This window comes from Sciurus vulgaris, assembly GCF_902686455.1.
Source record: "Sciurus vulgaris genome assembly, chromosome: X".
In the NCBI taxonomy this organism is placed as follows: Eukaryota; Metazoa; Chordata; class Mammalia; order Rodentia; family Sciuridae; genus Sciurus; species Sciurus vulgaris.
In genome coordinates, this window is record NC_136471.1 from 99,599,278 (window position 1) to 99,614,832 (window position 15,555).

Consider the following 15,555-nt stretch of genomic DNA (forward strand, 5'->3'; position numbering starts at 1 on the left):
TGCTTAAGTTTCTTGTGTAAAATGTAGTATTTATTTGCATAGAACCTAGGCATATCCTTCAGTATATTTTAAATACGATATTTCTAATAATGTCTAATGCAAAGTAAGTGAAATATAAAGAGTTGTTATACTCTATTGATTCGGGAATAATGACAAGGAAAAATTCGTACATGTATAAAATGTACAGACACATTTTTTCTCAAATATTTTTGATCCCCAGTTGGTTGAATCCACAGAAGTGGAGCTTATGAATACATGGGGCCAACTGTATCCTAATTGTCTATTAATTCAGGTCAATCAACATTTATTGAGTAGCCTTTGTGATAGGAATACAAAGTTCATGTTTCATCAGGCCCTGGGGAAACTTAGAGGCTAATATGGAGGTCAACAGCACTTCCAAATATAATCTTATGGTAATGTGCCATATGTGAGGATGGAGTCACACACAGGGACCCAGAGTTGGCCAGAAGAGGGCATTCAAGCCAACCTAGGGGTTCAGGGAAGATTTCCTAGATGATGGGATATTAGAAATATTAGAAATGCATCAGAAAGAATGAGTAAAAAAGCAATCCTGTGAGGATGGTGTCTTAGTATGTTTTCTGTCACTATAACAAAATACCTGAGACCATGTAATTCATAAAGAATGTAAGTTTATTTGGCTTACAGTTATGGAGAAAAGGAAGTTCAAGAGCATGGTACTGATGACATCTGCTCAGCATCTAGTGAGGGCCTTCTTGCTGCATCATAACATGGCAGAGTGGCAGAGTGCATCAGATGGTGAAACAGACCCAGGAGGTGTGTCAGTTCAGATCACTCTTCCTCTTCTTATATAGTCACCAGTTTCATTATGCAGTCCCCAATCTGATGAGCTTATTTAATTCTAATTACCCCCAAAAGCCCTACTTCCAAATACCATCAACATATGGATTTGGGGGTTAACTTTTCAACACATAAAATTGGTGGGAGGACACATTCAAACCATAGCAGTTGGTCAGGTACAGTATGGGACACAGGTGAATTTGAATTTTACATAAGCAATGAGGAAATTTTAGTATAAGTATGTCCTAGATATTCCATAAGGTACACTTACATGCACACAATGTATTCCTATTTTACTGAAATTCAAGTTTAATTGATCACTCTATTTATTTTCTAAATCTGATAATCCTAATTCTAGATTAAGGGAATAGCTTTAACAGAAGTACAGAGGAGAGACTAGCCAGTTACAAGAGGGTCAAATATGAGGCAGAAGGGTGGTAAATAAGGCTAGCATCAGTAAATAGATAGGTACCAGAGCAGGGAATGGGTGTGCCATTCTAAGGAGCATATACTTAATTCTTCTTTCCAGCTTGAGTAAACCTAGAAGATGCTGAAAGTTGGAGGAGAATGATTTACTCTATAGATCCAGAATGCATGGATGTTTGTAGCAAGGGCCTATATTTTCTGAACTCTCTCATATTCATTACTTCTAATCATGTCTGCAAAATTATGCTTGGGTCCCTGTCCCAAAATTTCCTATTTTCTTCCTGCAGCAAAACCACAACACTGTTTTTTTTATCTTTGCTTTTCCCACATTATTTTATTAGTGCATTACAGTTGTACATATTGATGGGATTTGTTGATACATATTTGTACATGCACACACTATAACAATATAATTTTGCAATTATCACTCCCCAGTACTTCCCTACTTCCCCTCTTTCCACTCCCCAAAAACACTGTTTTTAACGAGCCATGTTTCAATAACAGATGTTGCTGAGAGTTCAATCAGCCTTCTGCAGAATGTGTCTTGGGATCCAGTTATCTGATTGTGAGGGTTTTCTCTCCTCCATCTTCCTATGATGGAGCCTTTTATAATAGAAAGTTATTCTGAATCAGTAATACTAGGTCAGACTGGCAACATGCCCAACACCTCTGTTCCTTCCTCCAAGCCTGGGCCCTGGGTTATCTAGTTCATTTCACCTTTGTTTTATAGACTCTGTTGTACCTAGTCCTTTAAGAGATAAATCCTGGTTTGAGGGTATAGTTCAGTGTTGGAGCATTTGCCTAGCATGCATGTAGTCCAGGTTTTATCCCAAGAACTGAAAAACAAATCCTGAGCCAGCAAATTTTTCCATTTAGGAGGCTCCTTATAGACTGTTCAGACTGATCTAGGGATTGTTCACTAGATTTCTGGTCTCCCATTTTGACTACTCTGGAGGTCTCCTAAATTGAACTTCCAGGTATCAACTACTGGCTCCCTCAAATCACAGGCTGCAGACCAGTCTCCAGTTTTGTGCTTCCCTTGCACCTGTTACCAACTGGTAGAACTTGGAGACTTCACACCCTCCAATCATGAGCACTGCTTTGGCTCTAGCCTGGTGACTGAGGTCCCCTCCCTGGAAATGACATATGTAGCTAGACTTCCTGTTCTAGCTGGAATGACCCTTCTTCACTTTGCTGAGCTCAAGTAGTCCTGAACATGCTATCTGGGTTCTCTGTTCCTCCTATCTTGTTGTCCTTTGGAAATTTGTGCCCCTCTCAATGGATGTACCAATCTACAGATGCCAGCCCAACTTTCCCCTAGTCTGGGTCAACCATCCTACTCTCAGTGTCAGTCCTCCTACTGCCCAGAGGGCAAAGTTCATTTCCAGCCTGGACAGGAAGTCCTTTTTTGGTCTGGTCTCTGACTTCTCTCCAGCCTCAGGTCTGTCAGCTTTTCTGTGTCTGTGATATACCACATTACTTATCTCTGCCCAAGGCAGTTACTATGCATCTTACTTTACTATAGTTTCTTCCTAGAATGGCCAGCCCTGACTAGGACATCCTACCTGCATTGAATTACTCTCTACTCTGAGCCAACACCATCCCTTAGCATTAATATCTATCTAAGATAGACCACGCTGCATTAAAATTATTTCTTTAATATCTACCCTCTCTGTTAGAGTACAAGAACCATGTCTTATTCATCTTGGTATCTTCAGAGTACTTGGAAGTAGGTGGGATCTCAATGAACATTTGTTACCTAATTGATCATGTGAATGGGGATGAGTAAATGGCCCATGCAACATAATTTCCATATGAATTGGATGACAGATAGAATGTTGCTTGAAACAGGACTATTTATTCATCCATTTTTCTATACTCTGGTTTCTCTTCAGATTGTATAAATCTTTTGCCCTTATATCCATTTTTCTATTTTCTCCTGCAAGGTGAGTTTATTAGACATTTATCACACTGTGGACATTTTACCCCTTTTGATTGACCAGGATCTAAACCCCTCTCTTACATTTGGGGATTCTGCTAGGGAGATCACACAATGACATAATAGGAGACAGGTAATGACTTGCTAAGATACATGCCTGTGACCCAAGCTCAGTAATTAATATGGACTCTGATTTCATAATGAATTCAGGGATTAAAATCCAGAACAAGTGAGAAAGGCTTCATTCTGGCAATGCCAATGGTGACTAACAGTATCCAATGGTGACACCTTAACCAGAGAAATTTTCTTATGCATGCCTGTGGTAGAGTAGATACTGTTTTGCAACTGTTTCCAGTTCTTTCCTTTCTTTGGGTACATGGTATGATTTCATTTCCTGGCTGCCCTGTGGAGCCATGTGATCAGGAATGTCCACACTGAGTTGGGCTGGAAGTGATGTATGTTACTCTAGGACTTAGACTCAAATGAGTTGAGCAAGACCTTCCAGAGTTCTGTTTTCCCTCTGGCTTGGTCACTGGCAATATTTGAGATAGTGCTTGCTTTATCAACCTAGGACCCTGCAGATGGAGCAGAGTCCTCTGCCACCCCAAGGTAGATATGTGGTTTGAGCAAGAAATAAGTCTTTATTGATTTAAGTGGCTTAAAGATAACCTAGCAATCCTGCCACTTTGGTTCCTGTTTATTCATTAGCTTACTTCTTTAGACTTCCCCCTAATTCTGTGAGGCAATCTCTATCTTCCCAGCATGTTCATTCCTTCTTAAGATAGGCTGTATTGACTTCGGTCCTTTATACTTTGAATATGAAATGTCTTACTAGGTATACACTGACAACAGTGACAGAAGCTGTTTACAATGCAATGGCCCAGCATTAATTTATAAGAAGGGGATCTTTTTGGCCTTAGATCTGTTCTTAGATTATTGTGAATTATTATGAACAAGAAGCAGAATATTCACCAGGAAAGAGAATTGTTAGAAATCCTAACCTCCTACAGTTTGGATACTAAGTTACCTCTGGGATAGAGCTGTCACTTTCACCACTTGAAACCTATTCCTCCATGATTTTTGTGAGGATCAAACGAGAAATGTCATGCAAAACTCTCCTGTAACTTTAGTAGGGCTGTATAAATGTGGCAGTGGCAGTTTAAACTTATCCCAGCCTGGACCTGAGCTAGTCTGGATCATGGAGAACTGAAGGAGCCCCATTAAGGTAACACTTGAGACTGAATTATTAAGTAATTATTCAGAAAGAAAGCAGGTCACCATAGTTACTGTGTAAATGTGAGAGGACATTAGGGACCTTGGGAAATGAGAAACCCTGAGTCTTTACCTATAGTCTTATCTGGGCTTAGTCACATGGCATATAGAAGAATGCCTGTCTGCCCAAGCTGTCACTGGGATGAGGCAAAAATCTCTACAGGCTCATGGAAAGACCATCTCAAACTGAAATTTCCCCTGCAAGCTTGGATTTAGTATGATGAGGTGGCTGCTTCTAGATCTTTCTACCTGAGAAAAGCATTGTAGCAGACAATTCAGATGCATTGCTTCACATCTTCCTGGCTCACTTTCTGTTTCAACCATTAAAGTGGCAACCAATAACTCATGGCACTTCATCTAAACTGTACCTTGTACTTTGCACTTTCTGCCCTAGGTTCCCCTGACACCACTCTTTGGGACAGCCACATAAACTCTCTTGGCATTCATATGTGCATATACTGGAAGTAAGGGGTAGTTAACATCCCACCGAATGACCTTGGAGCAATGGGGACTGTGAGTCAGTCGATGAATGTTGTCTCCTTCTCTGCCACTGGTAGATAATTGTGAGGTATGTTCTGTATAGCTCCACAGAAGATCCCAGGGAGATTGAGCCCCAGGTGCCCATGTTATGTCCCTCCTTCCTTGTTACCGTTTTCCCAGTCCTCATTACTGCTCCCTGGATTCACTTTCCAAAATAAACTATCCATAGAAACATCCTTGTCCCAGGCTATGCTTTCAGGGTGACCCAGGCTAAAGCGAGCACTATATTTATGCAGGGATGAGAGAAGGCATTGATATTCTCCAACCTCATCCATCCTAACTTTTGTCCTCCATGTTCCCAGAATGCCTCTCTAAAATCCCCATATTCTACACTGGCCTTCCCTGTTTCTCTTTTGCTTTTTGTGTGTCTCTAGCTTTCTCTCTCACATGTGCACACACACACACATAATATGGTTGCTGACACTCTCTTCTAAGGTTTATCATACTTGTCCCACAAATGTGGAATACTTAGACTTTGTCATTTCTAAGACTGATCCAATTTCCATAGAAATTATAGTAATGATCAATTGGATGATTTAAACTTGTCAAATTTTAATTTTCCCAACTAAAGATTTGAGTGATTACCTCTTTTGCCATCATTTTTATTAAAGAAAGGACTTGTTAGTGGCAAAACAGCATGGGGATATACTCTCAGACCAGGTGATGATCTGCAAACTAACGTAATCTTAGCTTTCTGAAACTTCAGTACAGTGTTCTTCAGTTTTCTATTTTTAGAAGGGTTGGTAGTTCTGAGCAGGGCTCAGGTATCACCTGCTCCTTTGGGACTCCCATATGGATACTGCTAGTGTCTCCTTGTGCCCAGGGTCCCTGTGCTGCTCTGTTCCTTTCAGTTAGAACCAAAGAATTTAATTTGTCTTATCCCATTATTTCTTCTAAAGAGATCTAACATTTCTGAGATTTCAAAGCCAAGAAATTAAATTGCTTTGTTTTTTTAAAGATAAGAATTGGAGGAAATGATAGCCATCTTTGTTCTCAGCTTCAGAAGACCTTAGATGAAATAATAACTGTCATTTATTAGTTGTGTGCTGTGGAAGAAAACTGGATCCCTAGTATAGTGTCTCTATGTGTATGTTTGGACTGTGGGGTGTCTTGAGTTTCAGGTAATCTGGTAAATAGCCAAAAGGTAGGGAATTTGGACTCTTGCCCCTAGAGGCCTCAAAGGGCGTGTCCACAGTCTGCCACTGGGTTAGGAATTCTCACCTAGTCTGGTATTAGTTGTGTGGCTGTTATTTTTCTTTGCTGTGATTAATTATACATTTATTTTATCTTAAAATTATTTGTAACTTGGCATTTCTTTGTTGGTTATTTATGCTCTTACTTTGTTTGATTTTTTAAAAATTATTTTATCTATGAATTAGTCCCTTATTTTCTTTTTTATTCTTAAAACCCTTCCCAGTGGGCTCAGGGTGTAGCTTAATGGTAGAGCACTTGCTTAGCATGCACAGTTCCTGGATTCAATCCCCAGCACTGCAAAACAAAAAAAACCCCACAAAACCCCAAAACAAAACAAAACTTCTCTTGTTACCTGTTCATTTAATTTTTTTGTGTGTGTGGTGCCAGGGCCTCACGCATATTAAGCAAGCATCTTATCAGTGAGCATACTACAGCCAACCTTTTCCTTTTAAACTTGTCTTTACAGATTTTAGTTCTTTTCCTTTTTACTTCCAACATGCTAACTTTTGATTTCAATTCCTTATGTCTTTACCATTTTGGTTGATTTTAGTTAATAGTTTAGTTAGTATGATAAATATTTATCTTCTTTCACTCTAGGTCTTTAGCTGTTCCTTTTTCCCCTCATTACTACCATTCATTGTAATCTGCTTTTATAGGGAAGAAATCATTTTGTTTTGTTTTTGAAAATCCAGATCCCAGGCCAAGGTAAATTGCTTTGCTTGTATCTTTCAGGCAGGTGACTTGTATCTAATGAGCACTTTGATTAACTCATTACTTTTGTGCGTGGTCTTCATTTAGAGGCCTCAGCTTCAATAATGCTTTATACCATGAGGGCCCAAAGCTCTGTCTCTTGTCCCAGTTCTGCTTTCAAAACCCAATTCTCTCAGTTAGGAAAATTATCAAAGGCCCCAGGATAGCTATAGTTTCTAATGATCACTTGTATTTCTAGCTGCTTCCTACCTTGGGCCCCTTGTGGATTCTATCACTTTCTTATTAACTTGGCTGTATGTTTAAAAAGAAGTTTGTTTCCACAATCTGGCTATTGTGAAATGGGGGGTGGGAGGGGTTAGTGTTAGGGTTTGGGTTAGGTTTAGGGTTAGGGATAAGGAGGGTGGTAAGAATGGAGGAAGGAAGGACTGTATAGATGGAAAAGAGGGGTGGGAGGGGTGGGGGGAAGGGAAAAAATAACAGAATGAATCAAACAACATTACCCTATGTAAATTTATGATTACACAAATGGTATGCCTTTACGCCATGTACAGAGAAACAACATGTATCCCATTTGTTTACAATAAAAAAATTAAAAAAAGAAGTTTGTTTATATATATATTTATATATCAGTGTATGTAAATAAATATATATAAACAATTGAGATGACATTCACATGACATAAAACCAACCATTTTAAAGAGTACTGTTTTTCCATATTGGAGATTGAACTCAGGGTTACTCTACACTGAACTACATCCCCAGCCCTTTTTTTTTTTTTTGATCTTTCAATTATTTTTATTTATTTATTTATTTAATTAATTAATTTTGATTCATTGTACACAAATGGGGTACAACTGTTGTTTCTCTGTTGTACAGGAAGTTGTACAGTAAGTTCTCTGGTTGTACCATTTGTGTAATCATACACGAGGTAATGATGTTTGTCTCATTCTGTTATTTTTCCTTCCTCCTCCCCCTCCCCACCTCTTTTTCCTCTATACAATCCATCCTTCCTCCATTCTTGCCTCCCTCCCACCCCCTGTTATGTATCATCCTCTGTTTATCAGAGAGATCATTTGGTCTTTGGATCTTGGGGATTGGCTTATCTCACTTAGCATGATATTCTCCAACTGCATCCATTTACCTGAAAATGCTGTAATTTTATTCTTCTTTATGGCTGAGTAATATTCCATTGTGTATGTATACCACAGTTTCTTTATCCATTCATCAATTGAAGGGCATCTGGGTTGGTTCCACAATCTAGCTATTGTGAATTGAGCAGCTATGAACATTGATGTGGCCGTATCTCTGTAGTATGCTGATTTTAAGCCCTTTGGGTATAAGCCAAGGAGTGGGATAGCTTCCCCAGCCCTTTTAATTTTTTTAAGAGGGCTTCACTCAGTTGCCCAGGCTGGCCTTGGACTTACAACCCTCCTGCCTCAACCTCTCAAATGGCTGGGGTTACACGTATGTGCCATCTGAAGTGTAAAGTTTGGTGGCATTTTGTACATACAATGTTGGGTAACCACCACCTCATTTACCTCTAAAATATCTTCATGATTCCATAGGAAATCCCCATACTCATTGAGCAACTGATTTTCCATTTGACCCTCTCCTCAATCCCTGGAACACATCATTCTGCTTTCTGTTTTTAGGGCGTTACCCATTTTGGATATTTTATATAAAATAAATCATGCAGTTATGTGACATTTTGGGTCTGTCTACTTTCACTGAGAATAATGTGATGTTTGTTTTATTTTTCTAGAATTTTTAGCTACTTTTTAGTGGAAGAAGTTTCAGGACATGTACTATATCATGTTACTGGAAATAGAAGTTTTATATCTAATTATAACTTAATGTTACCATGAGCAGGAAATTAAGGGACTTTATTTAAAATCCCTTTCGACTGACACTCATCACTTGGAAATTTAAGATTTTCACTCAGTGCATTGTTTTTTTTAGGCAAGGATAAGACTTCTAATATTTGGTCAATAATTCTCTTAAAAGAGTGAGCATTCAAAATATAAAGTGGGAGAGCTCTTGCCTAGCATGTGTGAAACCCTGGCTCAACCCCCAGAACCACAACATATCTATCTATATCTATATCTACATCTATATCATCTATATCTATTATCTATATCTTTCTATACACACATTATTTTATCCATATTTTTGAATCTGTAGTAAATTTCACTTAATAAACTCAGGAAAAAAAGATTTTGTTTAAAGTTTCTAACTTCACCATAAGAAGAAAATGCAGTTATTACGTGGAAAAATATATTGCTTATATCTTTCCCATAGGAATCAATTCTTATGGGCTCCCAAATATCAGTTGGAGGTGGCAATTATTTCTCAAAAGGATGTACTGATGTCTCTGGAATAGGATTACCAGAGGCAAACAACATGAGACCTGTCTATTTTGGAAGAATAATACTGAGTATACAAATTTCCAGAGGACTTTTGAATTGCTAAAATACAATATTTATCTATTGAAGGGAGTTGCTCTTGGGAGGGCCCCAAATTTCCAAGGGTTTTTCCCCTTTCCCTTTATCATGGGCAATTTTTCTTTGGTTTAACAGTGCAGATGCAAAAGCATCCCTGTAATTAGCCAGCAACTATTTGCCTTTCATTGTCAAGTGCAGTTATTTCAATGAGTGAACCTAAAAGAGCTTGACCCAGGACCACTGAAGTCTGCACCTTTGAAGTAAATGCATATGGTCTTAATGGATATAGATTATCATTTGCCTTTTCATCATCCAGTATTTGTGTCTGGCAACACTTTCATTCATCTCTGAGACAAGTTTCTCAAATGCATAGACTTTATTTGTTTAAATTGTCCCTTATTTGCCTCACTTGGATGGGAAGAGAATTACAGAAGAGAGTTCTTAGGCATCTAATTCAAACAGAACAGGATACTTTCATCTAGACCAGTGGTTTTAAGAAAGTGTTGATTTTGCCCCCCTCAGGGGACATTTGTTGTTTTTCTTCATCACAAACAAACAGGGGAAGGATGTGCTCCTGTCATCTAGTGGCGTCTTCATCTATTTGTGCTGCCATAACAAAATACTGTATATGGGTTATTTATTGATTTATTTATTTTTGCAGTGCTGGGGGTGGAACCCAAAGCTTGTGCATGCTAGGCACATGCTCTACCATTGAGCAACATCCCCAGTCCCCATAGGTGGGTAATTTATAAAGAACAAATTTATTTGCCACAGTTCTGGAGGCTGGGAAATCCAAGATCAAGGCACAGGCAGGTTCAGTGTCTGATGAGGGCTTTCTTGCTGTATCTCAAGTGACAGAAGAGGCAAAAGATATGTCATCACATGATGGAATGCAGAAGAACAGAAAAAGGGACCAAGACTGTGTGAAACCTGTTTTAAAAAGGTATTAATCCCATTGGAAGGAGCCCTCATGTTACTGGAAATAGAAGTTTTATATCTAATTATAACTTAATGTTACCATGAGCAGGAAATTAAGGGACTTTATTTAAAATCCCTTTCGACTGACACTCATCACTTGGAATTTTAAGATTTTCACTCAGTGCATTGTTTTTTTTAGGCAAGGATAAGACTTCTAATATTTGGTCAATAATTCTCTTAAAAGAGTGAGCATTCAAAATATAAAGTGAGAGAGCTCTTGCCTAGCATGTGTGAAACCCTGGTTCAACCCCCAGAACCACAACATATCTATATCTATCTACATCTATATCTATATCTATATCTATATCTATATCTATATCTAGCCCTCATGACCTAACAACTTTCTAAAGATCTCACCTCAATACTATTGCATTGAATTTTGTGTCTCAATATGAATTTGAGGGACACAAACATGTAAGCTGCAGCAAGGGAGTAGGAATTTGGGATGCTCTATCCTATAATGCAGAGAGTGGACCCCCACAACAGAGAATAATTCTGTTTAAATGTTAATTGTCTGAAGTTGAGAAATTCAGATCTACCTTGAAGCAATTCTAGAATTTAAGTTTTATTCCTTATTGGTCCTAGATAGATAGATAGATAGATAGACAGATAGATAGATTAATCAATCGTGGTACTGGTGATTGAACTCAGGAGTGCTATATATAGTACAGTCATTTTTAAAATTTTATGTGGAGACAGGGTCTCTCTGAGTTGCCTAGGGTGGCCTTAAATGTGCAATCCTCCTGCCTCAGCCTCTTAATTCACTGGGATTATAGTTATGTGCCATTTAGCCCAGCAAAGGTAGATTTACACAACTTTTCCAAATACCTTTAAAGTCTGCCAGGCCAGAGTGTATGTTCTTGACATTAACACTTTCATATCAGAATGTCAAGGACCTAAGATTTGGTCTCTTACTTTTTATTTTTCCTATTTATAAAATATAGTTCCTATACTCTAGTTGAAAGTTGCTCAAGATACAGTTCTTAAGCCACTTGTGGGAGACAAGAAGTCCCTCAGGGAGATATAAAGTGTCCTAAAAATGTAAATCTTCAGAGTATCCTTTCTAGGAGCATCTCATGAAATGCCACAGACTTTTATTTATTTTTATTTCACTTCTCTTTTTTGTTTCTACTGGAAAGCCAGCTGTAGAATCTTTGTCTCTGCCCTAAGTCATCCTCAATCAGAAAAAGTTTTGTGAGCTACTGCTATTGAAACTGTCCTTTGTAACAACTCCTCTTGCTCAGTTTATTGTCAAAACAGATAAGTTCATTCCTTCTCTTTGCTACTCTATCCTGCACAGATATTGATCTTCCTTTAAGATCCACCTCAAGTCCTCTCATATTGATTGCTGTATTCATACATTTACAAATTTATTAAGCACATTGAGTATATTAAACATCACTGCCACAATGCTAATGGTAGGGGACATAGGAAAACTCTCAAAAGACAGAGTTCCTTCAACAGCTCACTGATGGAGGAATTCTGACTTTCATTAACATTTCTCCTTTTTTGTGTTCCATAATATAATACTTGATCATATTTTGCTGCTTCTTATACTCAGTTTGATTTCTCTGTGCTGATTTCCTTTCCCGAACCAGAACAAAATCCCTTTCCAGGCTAGGGTTGCCATAAAAAATACAGAACATATAGTTAAATTTGGTTCTTAGGTAAATGACATATGTTTTTGGTATGAATATATTGGAAATGTTGCATGGGACATATTTATATTATTTTTTTTTTCATTGCTTACCTGAAATTCAAGTTTAACTGGACAGCCTGTATTTTTGGTTGCTGAATCTGGCAACTCTATTTAGAGCAAAGACTCTAACATTTTCTCTATATTTGAGGACATGTGTCACAGGGATGGATGTACAGTCTGTACCCAAATAAGCCTCAGTATTCTTATTCCTTTAAGGTAGGTAGATAGTGAAAATAGTCTTCTTCTGAAGGTAAGTACAGTGAGTAATTTGTTCTAGTTCTATTCAAATAAGATGTGATCTGAAAGAAGGAACAGTCTTCCAGGAAATGGTGATATTTTCAACATGACTTCTAAAATGTCAAATTAGGAAAGAAGAGAATCCAAACCCTAGGAACATTTTTTTTTCTCTGAAGGATAGGGTGGATGAGCAAATGCAAATCCATTTGAACCCTACATTACAAACCTGAGTCTAAAGTAAGGCATTGGTTTTGTATATTGGTAATGGAGGAAAACGATTCATTTGAACCTCAATTACATGGATAATTAATCATGGAAATGTAATCCCCAATAGTATTTTCCCAATTAGAACTTTGCTGTTAATGAACATTGTTCTATTTGTGCAGTGAACATTATGACTGCAAATTCCAGGGACTGCCCTGAAATCTTAGAGCTGATGGAATGATTTGACTTGAATATCAAGAGAGCATGGTCATTTCCAAAGAGTACGCAACCTGAGCCCAGCAGGCCAGTTTCTATTTTTCAATGAGTATTACTTTTTGGAGCTTGAAAATGCTTAGCTACCTGGGAATGACTGATGAATGTCCTACAATGTATGTAGAGCACTACATACAAAATATTGTAACAACTTCGCACCACTTGAATTTTTTTCGTATTTCATTTTCATAGCCAGAAGTCTTACGTTTTATATAAATCAGGTCTATTGCTTACAGGAGGACAGGGAGTCAGGAATGAGATTATCTCCCCTGCTTTAGGTGGGCTGTTACAGCAGAAGGAGGTAACAGAAGGGGGTTAGACTAGATGGCTCCAAAGATCTTTTCTAAAACTGCAGATGGCACACATCATTAGTCCGCTTAAGAATGAAAGGTATTAAATTCTCATTTGTCTTGAGGAGGTGGGAAGATTTATTTGTGTTTGTTCTACATAATATCCAAGTAGAGAACAAATTAACTGAATGATCTAGCAGAGTGAGGGAGATGGAAAAGCTTTCCTTTCTTTAGAATAGAGCAACTCTTCTATTACCCTACCTAGTTTTATCAACCAATGAATACTTTTCAAATCATTTGATAAATTAAAACATACTTAATAAAATTATAATCAACATATTTAAACACCTTATTCTGAAATTTTTCATAAATGCACAAAAGTAGAAAGAATAGTATAATGAGTACCTCATGCACTTATCACCCAGACTCAGCTTCTGTCACTATACTTTTTTTTGCCAGTTTTGTCTACAGCTACCACTATTTTTTCCTAGGGCTTTAAATGAATTCATTAATTAATTTTTGGTGCTGAGGATGGACCCCATGGCCTTGCATGTGTTCTACCACTGAGCAAGAGTTTTTTTAAATAGTCCTCCCAGAGTATTTTAAAACAAATGCCAAACACTATGTCAAGTACTTAAGTCTGTCTCTTTAACTGATAAGGGCATTTTTAATATAACTACCATACTCTTAGGATATACACAAACATGAACAATAATTGCTTGATACCATCTAGCAGTTTCAATTTTCTATAGTAGTTCTCCAAATACAGTTGGTTTACTCTAATCTGGATCCAAACAATTCTACACATTGAAGGATTGGATTCTTAAGTCTTAGTTATAATGAGCAACATTTAATAGTTTTCTGCTGGACAATTTAGAAAATATTTTAAAATTTCAGAGAATCTTGAGATACTTAGTATAATAAAATTTCCCTAAATATGAACCATGTATATACTATATATAACTTCTTCTTTCTTAACCAATAATATTTAATATTAAGTTGACAAATTTAAAATATTGTGTATATTTATGGGGTTCAATGTGATGTTTTAATCTATGTATATCCATAGAAATATTCAGAGGTGGGGTTGTAGTTCAGTGGTAGAGTGCTTGCCTAGCACATGTGAAGCACTGGATTTGATCCTCAGTACCACAAAATAATAAATATATTAAAATAAAGGTAAATTTATAAAAAAGATTATATTGAGCTATTAACATATCCATCACTTCACCAACTTATTGTATGATGAGAATGTTAAAAGTCTATTCTTGTAGCAATGTTCCAAGTGATGCACAACTAAACTGTCATATACCCTCTTTCAGAAATGTGTAAAAGATTTACTTGAATTTTGTTGGCTTTATTGTAAAAATGTTTTAGCTAAAAATTTTCAACTAAAAATGAATGCCCCCCACTCAAATACTATCCAAAGTCAAGACTATCTATTAGAGAAATCACAGTAAAATTTGTAGGTATTTCCACTGCAAGTTTGTGTTTGTGTTTGTGTGTGCTTGGTACTGGGGATATAACCTAGGGCCTTAAGCATACTAGGCAAGTGCTCTACCACTGAGTTATCTATATTCCTAACCCAAGAGTATTGATCTTAAGGGTCCTCAGCGTTTGGACCACACACAGTAAACTATGTGCTGATTAAAGGGTCAATTTTGTGTTAATCACTTCACAATATTAATGTATATCAAGTCATGTTACTGTACTGAGTATGTACAATTTTCGTTTGCCAATTATACCTCAATAAAGATGAACTTTTTTTTTTTTTTTTTTTGGTACCAGGGATTGAACCCAGGGGCGCTTAACCCCTGAGCCACATCCCCAGCCCTTTTAAAATATTTTATTTAGAGACAGAGTCTCACTGAGTTGCTTAGGGCCTCGCTAGGTTGCTGAGACTGGCTTTGAACTTGTTATCTTTCTGCCTCAGCCTTTCCAGCCACTCAGATTACAGGCATGCACCATGTACCACTGCACCCCTTTTAAGATGAAAAAATTTTAAATTAAATAAAACTATGTTTTTATGTCTGGTAGGGCCAGTCCTCTGCCTCCCTTTATTTTTGCTCTTCTTTTTCAAGGTATCTCTGGGTACTTTAGGGTAAATCTAACTCTAGTTTCAGAACTTCTGTGGAAAGTCCAAATAAATCAGTGGAAAAGCTGTTGCAAGTGATGAGAGATTTTAATTATACATGTGCACATATGAACGCACATGATAGTCACCCCTTTTCTACAGTTTGGCTGTCTGTGGTTTTGGTTATCTATATTCAACTAAGGTCTGAAAATATTAATTGGAAAATTCCAGAAATAAACAATTATGAGTTTTAAATTGTTCTGAGTAGTGCAATGTAATCTAATTCCATCGAGTTCCATTCAGCCCAAGATGCAAATCATCCCTTTGTCCAATGTATCCATACCATATATGCTCCCTGCCTGTTAATAATTTAGTAACCACCTTGGTTATAAGATCTGTTACAGGATTTGTGTGCAAGTAACTGTCACTTAGTAGCCTGATGCTGAGTAACAATGCCT